Below are 12,217 nucleotides of genomic sequence, written 5' to 3'. Positions count from 1 at the left end.
TGATTGAGCTATATGCCAGATACTATGCTCAAGTGCTTAACAAATACTTCATTTGATAGTCACAGCAACTAAGAATACGTTATTTATTTTCCTCATTTTACATATGTGAAAACTGAAATTCTGAAATGTAAATAAATGACTTATTTGAAGTCATACCACTAGTAAGAAGCAGGGCTGAGATTCAAACCCATGTAGTACACTTCCAGAGTTTATACTGTTAGCCATAACACTATACTATCCTTCTAATTTCTTATATTAGCATCTCAACAGCTTTGCAAAATAGGTATTCTGGGCTCCATTTTATAGTTGAAGAAATGAAACACCCATCTGTGCTTCATAGTGAATAAGGTCACAGGGGGAGTACAGTCTGGATTCAAACCGAAGTCTGTCTGACTCCTTGCTTTTAACACTAGGCCATGCTACCTCCCCATTGGGAACTGTCTAAGACCCCTTCCTCTTAGCATTACAGCTTATAGGAGATATTACTAAGCTGAACCTAAAATAGGACCTTGAAGTTCCAGTTATTGAGGTGCTGATTGTGCCACCAACCATGAGCACTTTAAGAACTGATCTATTTCTTTTAAAGCGAGACAATAGGAGCAGTTTGGATCTTTCATGGAAGAGTTAAATTGGTACTTAGCAAAAATCTGCCCAGTTTGTGTCACGTATTGTGAAAAGTGCTAACCTGAGATACATGAAATTCAGGTTCTCATTCCAACTCTGCCATTCACTTGCTGTGTAACCATAGGCAAGACATTTAATTCTCTGAGAGTCAGTTTCCTCATCCATAAAATGGGGACAATAATTCCACCCTTGTCTTTCTTATTAGATTGTTATGAGAATCAAGATGATGTTGTAAAAGCATTTATTTGTTTATTGGAAAACACTGTACAAATATGAGTCGTCTATTATCACATTACCATTGCATGATTTGGGGTCACTTTGCTCCTGAAAATCATAGTCTGTCTATGAAAGGAGACCTTCTTTAGCTCTTTCCCTGGGACTTTATGCTTGAACTCCAGCTGACACTTGAACCTCCTAGGTTCCTTAGGGATCAGAAAACCTTTAAAGGTCTGCAGAGGACCTTTTGTCTAAATTTGTTCCCTGGTTTGAAATAATTTGGATGCATGATGAAAGAATGAAAAAGCACAGGCCAGAGTTGTTCAGTCACTGGAGATTGTTCCAGAATCCTGAAGCCCTTCTTTCTAGTTCCCCTACCATCCATACCTGAACAGAGCCTGTCCTTCCACATTTGTAAAATGAAGGAGAGTAGATTAGATCAGTGTTTTCCAAAGGATGTTCTAGGAACCACTAATTACTAGAGATATTAGCAGGAGCTTCATAATTCATGAAACAAATGAGTCTGAGGAATAATACATAATACATTACCTTTGTGAGATAACCAATATATATTATACATAGTAAATTCCAAGAAGTCCTTACAGTAAAAACACCTGGTTAATTTTAACATGGGATTTCCAAAGTTTATTTGAGCCCCAAACACTTTTTGCAGCACGTTATTAACATCACAAGAAGCAGTATTCCATGGAACACCAATTTGGGAAGCACTAGATTATATCATCTCTACATTTACTTCTAGTGCAAAATTCTGTAACTCTATAACAAGACATTTTCACTCCATTTTTAACATTGGTCACTTAACCAACAAGAATTTTTTAAGATATTGGTTACTTAGTCCTATGTTAGGTGTTATGGTACAGAAGTAAGAAGACTGGGAGACAAGTACCACATGGGCCATTATTATTCAGTTCTCTTAAGTTTACATTAACGCAAAAGCAAGCTACAAATAAATCACATTTTTTATAAGAGTAAAGTGCAAATATGCCAGATATTTGGTTATTTCTCTTTTTTACCTCCATGTTTTAAAATGATATGCTTATGCTACTGTGTTTTTAAAAGTATTGACTTCCTTTTATGATAGATGAGAATTCAGTTCTTATATATTTCTCCAACTTATTTCCCGTCTCAGTATAATTGTAGCTCTGTTTAATAGTTAATTTAAAATCAATGTTTGTATAAGAGTTATATATCATGATTGCATTTCCTTTTATGTACGGATTTTTCTTTTCTCTGAAGTTAAAAATTACCTGCCATTTTTCTTGTACTATTTGTCTTTATCATATACTCAATATTTTTCAGACTCTCTGTCACATAACTTATTCTATGAAGCCCTCCTTTTCCTCTTTGTTCTTTGTCTTGGAGCCTACCTTCTTCCTGCTCTAATTTTTATTAATGTTTTAAAAAATGACATCTTTTCAGTGATTTGCTTCAGTTGGTATACTTCTTATGGAGCCATAATATGACTTTCTTTTTAAGCTAGACATTTAGATAGCTATAGTGGCATTAGCAAACCACATTTGTAGCTCATTTCTTGTTTTAGGGCATGTCTTATACACATACTGAAATAATCTACAAAGGAAATAGTACTCTTAGGAAAGTACTCCCATTAGCTAAAATAGAATAATATTAAGGAAAAATTTGGCCTTTTACTTTTGGCTTGACACATTGTAAATATTCATGGAATAATAGTATTTTTAGAACTTGAAGTGACTGTTTATAGAGTCCATCTAGGCCAACTCTCTACAGACATGTAGATTAAGGGTCAGAGAAGCTAAGTGATTTGCTGAAGGGTAATAAACCTGCTTGGAGACAGAGCTGAGACTAATCTCCAGACATCCTCACCCCTAGCCATCTACTCTTTTTACCATATGATACTATAGTGGACACTTGAACAACTTGGGGGTTACAAGTGCAAACCCTTGCACAGTCCAATCTGCATAAAATTTATAGTTGGCCCTCTGGTAACCTCTGTATCTGAGGTACCGCATCCACAGATTCAGCCAACAGTGGATTGTGTAGTACTGTAGTGTTTATGATTGAAAAAAATCTGCATATGAGTGGATTCCGCAGTTCAACCCTGTGTTGTTCAAAGGTCAGCTATACTTCATTATTCTAGTTGTGCAGTACTTGGCTGTAACAAGTGAAAAGAGAAATCAGCCGTGTTAGTTAAATTAATTAAAATTAACTTTAAATTAACTTGTTTTAAAGTGTAAAATAAATGTATTATCATTATAAATGGCTCAGACCCTGGTCTCATGGAGTTTATATTCTGCTTGGGAAGACCAAATAGGCCTACATGAAACAGCGTGAAAGCAATTATAGGCCAAATTGCACAGAGCCACTTACACAGATAGTTCATAGAAGGGAGAAAGCATTGTAGGGAGGCAGTATAAGTAAAAATTAGGATAATGGGTTTTGGTGTCAAACTAACCTAATTTGAGTCTTGTTTCTGCTGCTATCTAGCTTTATGATTTTGTACAAGTTACTTAACCGCATTAAGCCTCAGTTTTCTCAACTGTAAAATGTGGATAAAAATAGCTTTTATCTCATGGAGTTGTCAATTAAACAGGATTGAAAAGGATAACAAATCCATGTGTCCAATTCCTGGCACATTGAAGGCATTCAGTAAATGTCGGCCGCCACTATTATTGTATTGGGATGGTGAGATGACTAAGTCTGTCTAGAGTAAAGGGTTTATGCAGGGAACAATTTATTCATTCAGTACTTATTAAGAACTTACTATGTACTAGGCAGTATTCTGAACAAACTCCCTGACCTCATGGAGGTTATACTCTAGCTTAAGGAGATAGACAATAAACAAAAAAACCAATAAATATATGACAGATAGTGATAAGCTATAGAAAAATACCAAGCAGTGCAAGGAAAAGAAAATGACAACAGAGTGGGGCTTGATAAGGGAAGCACTCTCTGATAACGGTGACATTTGAGCAGAAACATGACGGAAATGGATTGTGCCATGCACATAGTTGGGTTGGGAAACAGAAATATTCCAAGTACATGGAAGAGCAAGTGCAAACGCCCTAAGGTGAGAGTATTCTGCTACCTGGTGTGTTTGAATATTAGCTAGGAAGTTAGTGTAGTTGAAGTAGTTTGAGCTAGAAAAACAGAGAATAGTAGAGCTTGAGGTCAGTGGTACACCAGGTTATGTAGAACCTTGAAAGATTTTTGGGTTTTCATCCATAGTGAAATGGGAAACCACTGGACAGTCTTGAACATAGAAGTGAAAATGATTTGACTTACATTTAGAATCTGCCTTTGTGTTGAGAAGAGACTGTAGAAGGGCAAGGGTAGAAGCATGATGACCAATAATGAGACTACTAAAGAAATCCAGGTGAATAATGCTGGTGATTTAGACTTCAGTAGTACCTTGAAGGTGGTTAGAAGAGGTCAAAATCTGTATCTATTTTGAGTGAAGAGCCAATGGAGTTTGGTGACTTGGATTGGGTGTGGGGAGTGAGAGGAGTCAAGGTTGTCTTTAATAGTGGATGAGGTCCAAGAATGAGAGATCTTGACTATTTTTGGGGACCTATGAAAATATTTTATGCAGAAGGATGATGTGGTCACAGCTGGGCTTAAGAAGATTAATCTGGATTCATATGGAAGTGGGACTGTAAAGCCAGAGAGCTGGCAGTTTTGTTACTTGGGGTAGAGATGCTTGAATTGGGATATTGATGATGGGAATGGAGTGGAACAATGAAATCTTAGACTAATTTAGAGGGAAGAAACCAACATAGGTAATTGGATCTGTAGATAGTGGGGAGACAGGCAAAGAAAGTAAGCAAGAAGACTCAAGAGTCCCCTTAGTCTATATAACATTTTACCTCTTTCAGAGGTGCACAATCATCTGATCAAGGGCTAAAGTTGCCATCTAAACAAGGCTTTGATTTCAACCTCTTTTGCACTTTCTTCTCACTATTATGGCAAATAGAGGTGTTAGTGGGGATTTATGTGTATATGTGTGAGAAGAGAATCAGTGACAAAGTTATCAGAATAGTCACTCAGATAGAGAGAATCAGTGAGCAATATTAGAGGTAGCTCAAGGAGTGGAGGCTGGCTCGTTAAAGGGATACCGGGGAACAGTGGGAGACTAGGGGATTAATTAAAGTCTTTATGGAGAGAGGCTGGAAAGAGCTGCTTATTCTCTAGGTTATTCCAGGAGAGTACCCTAATCTCCAAAGCCCAAGAAATTTGGTAAAGTCCTTTTCTTCCACTTTTTGCTCTCGGCTATCTGTGCTGTCATTACCTCCGCACCATCTCATCCCTCAACCTCAGCTGAAATCACTGCTCTCTTTCTCCACATGCTCAGACTATTATTCAATCCTTCCTTAGAAACTGGAGTTTCTGAGAAGTAGGTGACTTTAGGAGTGACCTTAGGACAGAAGCTCTGTTCTCAGGATCCCTGTGTATTCCTGATTATGAATCTGGAGTGTGATATTTAGAACTTTCCAGATCCTGGTAGGGTATGTGAGTGTGTGTATTTGAGAAAGTGGGGATGGTTGGGAAGGTGAGATAAGCCCATGGTCAAGAAGATTGTCAAGGTGACATGGAAAGCCAGAGCCCTAGAGTGTATTGTCCTAGCATTCATGTCCAAGGAATTTTAATTATCTAGGTCTATGTCCTGGAGTTCATTTCAGTGATAAGGGAAGGGAGGGACATTTTTGCCCTCCATCTATATCTCCACTGGTTTCACACAGTGTATTTACTTGTTAAAATATACCATTTGACCCTTAAACAACATGGATTTGAACTGCATGGGTCCACTTCTATGCAGATATTTTTCAGTAGTAAGTACTACATTACTGCATGATCTGTGGTTGGTTGAATCAGCAAATGTAGAGAAATCAAGGATATGGAGGGGCAACTATAAGTTATATGCAGATTAACTCCCACGTTGTTCAAGGGTCAACTGTACTTGCTAAGTAAAAACACTAATTTGAAAAAAAAGATGGCCTCAGACAATTCTCTTCCACTCCATGGGCCTTACCTTTGTGTGATTGGTGGGAGATGAACTACTGATACTCAGCAATGTCCCTTCTGGCACTGATATTTCAGGATATTATGATTGTTTCTGAAGAGAAAGTCATTTTTAGAAGTTATGTTGCAACCTGTAGTGACTTTCTGGTGACTCAGTAGGCAGGCTGGGCTTCTATTGAGGTGGTAAGAGAAACGGAAGGTTTTAGAAAGTTTGGAGTGAAGAGGCTGAGAAAGAGTCTGCTCCCCTTGCCTGGTAAGATAAGCACTTTTAACATTAACACTTTAAGTTAATATGTGGGGAAATAACTATTGCTGGGAACAGTCTTTCTCCACTTGAATCAGACAGGCAGATTGTGGAGGAGGGCTGGAGGACTTCATGTTTAAGATGGATCTCTAATTTTCTTCTCTCACTTCTCCCTGACTTTCATGACCCTTGATGCCTTAAAGAGCCCCTCCATAAAGTAAAAATGAGCAAATAGGCTGTTTTGTTCAAATCACTAGTCATTTTTTGGAAGCAGGTGGGATATGAATAATAAATGCATTATAATAATAATAGTGTATGTTATATATTGATATATTGTTATATGTACTAACATATTTAACAGTAAGACTGTCTTGAGGCCTGATTCAGTGTCCTAAGCTCCATGTCAGCTACCTGAGTTTATGTCTGGGCTGACTTCTTATACTAGTGTATTCAGTAAATATTTAATGAAGAGAATGTCTTTAGATAATGCCCTTTTTCTCAGCCTTTTTTATCTCACCTATAAACTGTCAGGGGTGAACAGGTTACTTGCTAAAGTTACTTTTGGCACTGACCTTCAGAATTTCTATACAAATGTAGGAAACTGCAGTGGCAAGGCAGCTAGGAGAGGCTGGGGTGGGGTGGGGGAGCCAGTTCTGGCATCTTATCCTTTAAAGATAGCAGGGAGTTAGGTGGGAGCATGGGTTCTTGCCTTAGGGCAGCCTCACATTTATAATAGTAAATACAGGAGGCTTGGAGCTGAGGATGGGCCTTCCCCCTTTGCCTGGATTTGGTATGGGAGAGTTTGGTCACTGGTAATGATCCCTAGTGTCTGATACCTTGAATCTCTGTGAGAATTTGAGACTCTCAGTCCCAGTACTTTGAGGTCCACTTCCTGTATAAAGCAGGAATTGTAGCCCCAATATCTCCATCTGCAACAATCCCCATAAATGATCATTCTGGTTCTGGAACACTACCAAGACCATAGAATTTACACACTACCTATCCCACTGTTGGGCAGCTCTGTTACAAAGTCCTTAGATATAGTCCCTCTCTATAGCTTTCTCCCCACTCTATCATCTTCCCTTGGTCTTAGTTCTATGTTCTGGGGCCACATAGAATAATCTCATTCTTTTTCCGTAAGACTTCCCTTCAGGTTTGAGGGTAGTTATCATATCCCTTTTCCAGGCCAAATGTAGAATTATAGAAATTTAAATCTAGAAGATGCCAGGGGGAGGGTATAGCTCAAATGGCAGAGCGGCTGCTTAGCATGCACGAGGACCTGGGTTCAATCCCTGGTACCTCCACTGAAAAAGTAAATAAATAAACCTAATTACCTACCCCCTGCAAAAAAAAAAAAAAATTAAATCCAGAAGATGCCTAGAAGATCTTGTAGTTCAATAATTTTCAATTTAGAAAAGCATTAGACACCACAATAAAAGTATTTAAAAAAAACAAAAAACAAAAAAAAGCATTAGAATCCTTTTATTCAAATATAATATTATATGTTTAGTGATTAACAGGAGTAGGCTCTATGCTCCTATGCTCAGGTCTCAATCCCTACTCAAACACTTATTAGTTGGGCAAGTTGTCTTACCTCTTTAAACCTCAGTTTTCCCATCTGAAAAATGGGAAGAATAACAGTTCCTATTACACAAATTCTTGTGAGGAATAATTGGAATAATCTGTGTAAAGGGCTTACTGCTTGGCAAACAGTGTGTTAGCTATTTTTATCATTATGCCAAAGCCTAACTCCTAAAACAGGTAAGAGCAGAGCTGATCTGGTTGAAGCATAGATTAGAGGACCAGAGCCACACTCTGTTGGCTTCTTTACCTTATCACTGTGGTCTCTGTGAGGTATGTAGGTGGAACCTCTAGGGATTTGCAAAGCTTAATTTGAAAACTCCTGATCTAGTCCAGTGTTCTTGTTTTATGGATGAGTTATTCCTGAGTCTACATTCTCAGGTTCCTTGCATGATACAGTTTCTTGAACAACTCCTTCATCATCCATGTCAGTCTTCTGTGGAAATACTCTAGTTGGGCAATATCACTTATGAAGTACTCTAGCTGTTGTCTGCCTTGGATAGGGAATTATTACCATTCTTTGCTCTGACTTTATATATCTAAGACCACATTAGCCCTATCAACAACCACATTCTACTACTCAATTTACAGTCTCCCATAATGCCTAAGACTTTTCTATTTATTCTAATAATAAACTTTGTCTCCTCTCTATTGTACTTGTATAATTAGTCCCTTGTTTTTTTGAACTTGGGTATGGTTTACAACAACACTTGACAGATGAGGACCTTAAGGCTCTGAGAGTGAGATGACTTGGCTAGATCACATAGCAGTTGTAATTAGTTCTGGACAGAAGAACACTTGCATTCTTTCTTGTAGATGTTATACTTCTACTGACACAGCGTTAGTTTCTTTGACAATCTGTCACTTGTCTAGCCAGTAGTTTTCTTAGAGGGTTTAGAAATGTTGACCGCAGTTTACAATGATAATTTATAAGGCCAAACACATTTAAAGGTCAAACCTAAAAGAAATAACATCCTTTCCTTACCTGAGATGTGCTCATTCATCCATTCATTAAACAATTTCTTTTTTTTTTTTTTTTACTGAATATCTTCTGTATATAGTCTGCATACTACCTTGAGAATAATGGATGGGAGGCACAGGACAATAACAAAGAGACCAGAAAGGGGGCACTGACAACAGTTCAGGCAATATATGATAATGGAGATAATAGTAGAGGCTATGAAAAGTGGTGATATTTTGGAATATTTTAAAGGCAGAGCCAATAGAATTTGCTGATGAACTTGATCATAAGTATAAGAGAATGGAGTCAAGAAATTTCAAAGGTGTTTTCTTTTTTTTTTTTTTTTTTTGGTCTGAGCATTGGGAAAGATGGAATTTCTATTAGTTGAGCTGGAGAAGAAACTGGGAGGAGAAGCTTTGGGGAAGGATCAGGAATTTGTGTTTCAAACACAGAGATGTAAAATTACTGCTGTGACAAGCGCTAGGGAGCTGATGAAGAATTTCAAGTAGAGGTATGACATCTCAGAGTTATATTTTGAAAAGATAACTCTCTCAATCATATGTATCTTAAAAAACAAAAAACAAAGAAACACCAACAACCAAAAAGCCTGCCTGAGGATCTGCAAGCAGAGGTCCTAACCATTGCTTTATGACCTTCAGCAAATGATAACACCATTTTGAGCCTCAGTTTCCTGACTTTTCAAATGGGGATAGCAAATCTTGTACTGCCAAACTCAAAAAATTGCTATGAGGATTAGCTGAGATGAAAGATGAGAAAACACACTGAAAATATATATTAATGTGAGCTGGTGCTAATATTCATACATACTACACATGTGCAAGGGCATTGTTAGGCATAGAGATTCAAGACTGGTAGCTATATATGACTTCTATCCCTTCCAAAATGTTCTTCTTTCCTCTGGTGAACTTAGCCTCTTTTCTCAAACTTGGCTCAAAATCCACCATTTCTAGAAGTGTTTCATGTTTTTCACACTTCTTTTGCATTCCTTTGGTGATTTCCTACTCCTACATTTTCTTGTTCTCCTTGATCACTGTTTCCCAAGATTGGCCTTCGGTGGTGGGTGGTTTAGATCTCTCTAATTAAAGATCTTAAGCTTATGAAAGTAAGGTCTAGCCTCTTATTCCCTTCGTTTTGTGATTTGGCAAGCAGTAGGCACTGATCATTGGGGTGGCCACTCTGGCAAAGATCATCCATTTCTAGTCCTCTGTGGCTTGAAATTTTAGTACATAAAAAATTTTGAGGTGGAGAAGGATCCTTTAATCTAAGAGACTCTGGCTTTTCTTTATCTACAGAATAAAATTTAAACTAAGCATATGCAACCCTATATATGTTAACCTTCTTTAGTCTATATTATCAGTCTTTAAAGTTTTAAAACATTCTTAAATTTATGGAAAATTATAAGCACAGCTCTTTCTCAGTTACTGGGGCCTGTGCTTTGGTACAGACAGGAGAGTGAAGCCAATGTGTCAGTGGCCTGGAGCTGGGTCTGTAGCAACACCTACATGACCCTACTGAGACCCTTTAAGAAATCCCACCTCGATCAAGAGCTGATGCTAATCAGCATATATGGGCTCTGGGACAAATGTGAGGTCTGAAGGTCAACATTACTCTGGTCAGGAACTGGAACTGCTGCTAAACACCTCTATTTGAAAGCAAGACCGTGCTACAGTGACTCATCTGCATCCAAGGGCTACACAAGGGCAAGGTGAATCTGGATTATACCCTAGACCTAAAGATCAAAGTTTTTTTTGAGAGGTCTTCAAGCTTATCTTGGGCAAGTCCATCCACCCTGACTGAGTGCTGATTCACCAGCACCATATTAGGGTCCACAAGCAGGTAGTAAACATCGGGTCCTTCATTGTCTGTCTAGACTCCCAGAAGCACATCTATCTTCTCCCTCTACTCTCCTTACCAGGAGGCCTCATGAAGAGGAAGAACACCAAGAAGGGCCAGAGTGGAGCTGAAGCTGGCAATGATGAGGAGGAAGTTTAAGCTCATCCAAACCCTCCTGGACTGGTGGATTGTCCAATTTTCTAGTCAGATAATAAAATAGGATCAACACTTTAAAAAAAAAAAAAAGGAAAAAAGACAAGTTGCAAGTACAATACAAAGAACTTTTTTCTTGAACCATTTGAGGGTAAAATGCAGACCCAGAATAGCGTATATTCCAAGACTTTCTCCTATATAACCATAATTAAGCTATCAAAATCAGGAAATCAATACTAATACACCACTACCATCTAATCCTCAGATTCCATTGAAGCTTTGCCAGTTGTCCTAATAATGTCCTTAATGGCAAAAGGATCAGTTCAGAATCACGTGTGATATGTAATTGTCATGTCTTCTTAGTCTTCTTCAATCTAGAATATTCCTTTAGTCTTTTCTTGACTTTCATGGCCTTGATGTTCTTTTTCAATCTTACAGCCTACAAAATTCAGCTTAAGGTCTAAATTGAATTGTTTGATCTTTCATTTTATACCAATGATTGAAATTTTATGAATATTTTATGAATTATGAATTTTATGAAAAATCTTATGAATATTTCAGCAGGGACCCCCCAAAGAGTTACCAATGTAAAATTTTATGAAGTAAGGATATTTTTGAAACTGCAAATATCAACTTATTTCACTATCATTAAATTAAAAATAAAGATAATTTAACTGCATAATAATAGACAAAACATAACAGCACAAAGCTTAGTCCTTTGTGTTAAATAAATTTAGCTTTATAAAAAGACACCACTGATAGATGAAAATGCTATTTAGAATTGGCATTGGCCTATAGATGGGCCTGTCTTTTTCCACTCCTGCATCTAAACCAACCTTGTTCCCATCTCCCTGAATTGTTCTGCTCCTTTTATGGGCCAGTCTAAATCCTGCTTATTCTTTAAGAACCATTTGAAATGCCATCTTCTTTGTGAAGCTTTTCCCAATTCTCACTTTCTAATCCTCTTCTTTGCTCTTAGCCAGAATGAGTAATAAAATTTAGACCTAGAAAGCACGTTTAATGAATATTCCTCTCATTTACAGTTGAGGCAGCTGAGACTCAGAGAAGTGAAATAATTTGGAAAAAGTCTCACATTGTGAGAAGTAGTGAAGCTTGCCTAAAAATCCAGTTTTCCTGACTTCTAATCCAGAGCTCTTTCCCTGTCCATTAATTTCCCTGTTATGATAGCATTCCTGCCCAGGAATGAGAGAGCTTCAGCTGGGATATAAGGCTTTGAGAACAGCTTTCATCTAGCTTTCTAAGGTCTGATCTATTTATTAAAAGCTTTATGGTTTTACTAGCTGGGAGAATCATTACTTTATTTAAATAAAATAAGACCCTGAAGCTGTTCATCCTGGAACATACAACATAGAGTTGTCCTTGCAGGAAGTATTTCATTAGCACATTAACACCTGAATTTCTGAGTATAATTTTTGGCTAGAGGCTTATTTTTAAAACTAGTGTTTGTTTCTTTTTGACCATGATATTTTAATACATGGAAATCTATCCAAATGAGTAGTCACACAGGTCTCTTGTTGAACTTTAGTTTCAGCTACTCTTGAGAATGA

At 37.6% G+C, this 12,217-nt stretch overlaps 1 protein-coding gene across 2 annotated transcripts in view; it reads left to right on the top strand.

Annotated features, from left to right (window-relative positions):
* Positions 1–12,217, top strand: part of ACSS2 (acyl-CoA synthetase short chain family member 2) — a 44,671-nt gene that overhangs the window by 7,316 nt on the left and 25,138 nt on the right. The gene's annotated exons all lie outside the window — the stretch shown is intronic.

Source organism: Camelus dromedarius, chromosome 18 (assembly GCF_036321535.1).
Source record: "Camelus dromedarius isolate mCamDro1 chromosome 18, mCamDro1.pat, whole genome shotgun sequence".
Classification (NCBI taxonomy): Eukaryota; Metazoa; Chordata; class Mammalia; order Artiodactyla; family Camelidae; genus Camelus; species Camelus dromedarius.
This window is presented reverse-complemented; position numbering and strand designations above follow the sequence as displayed.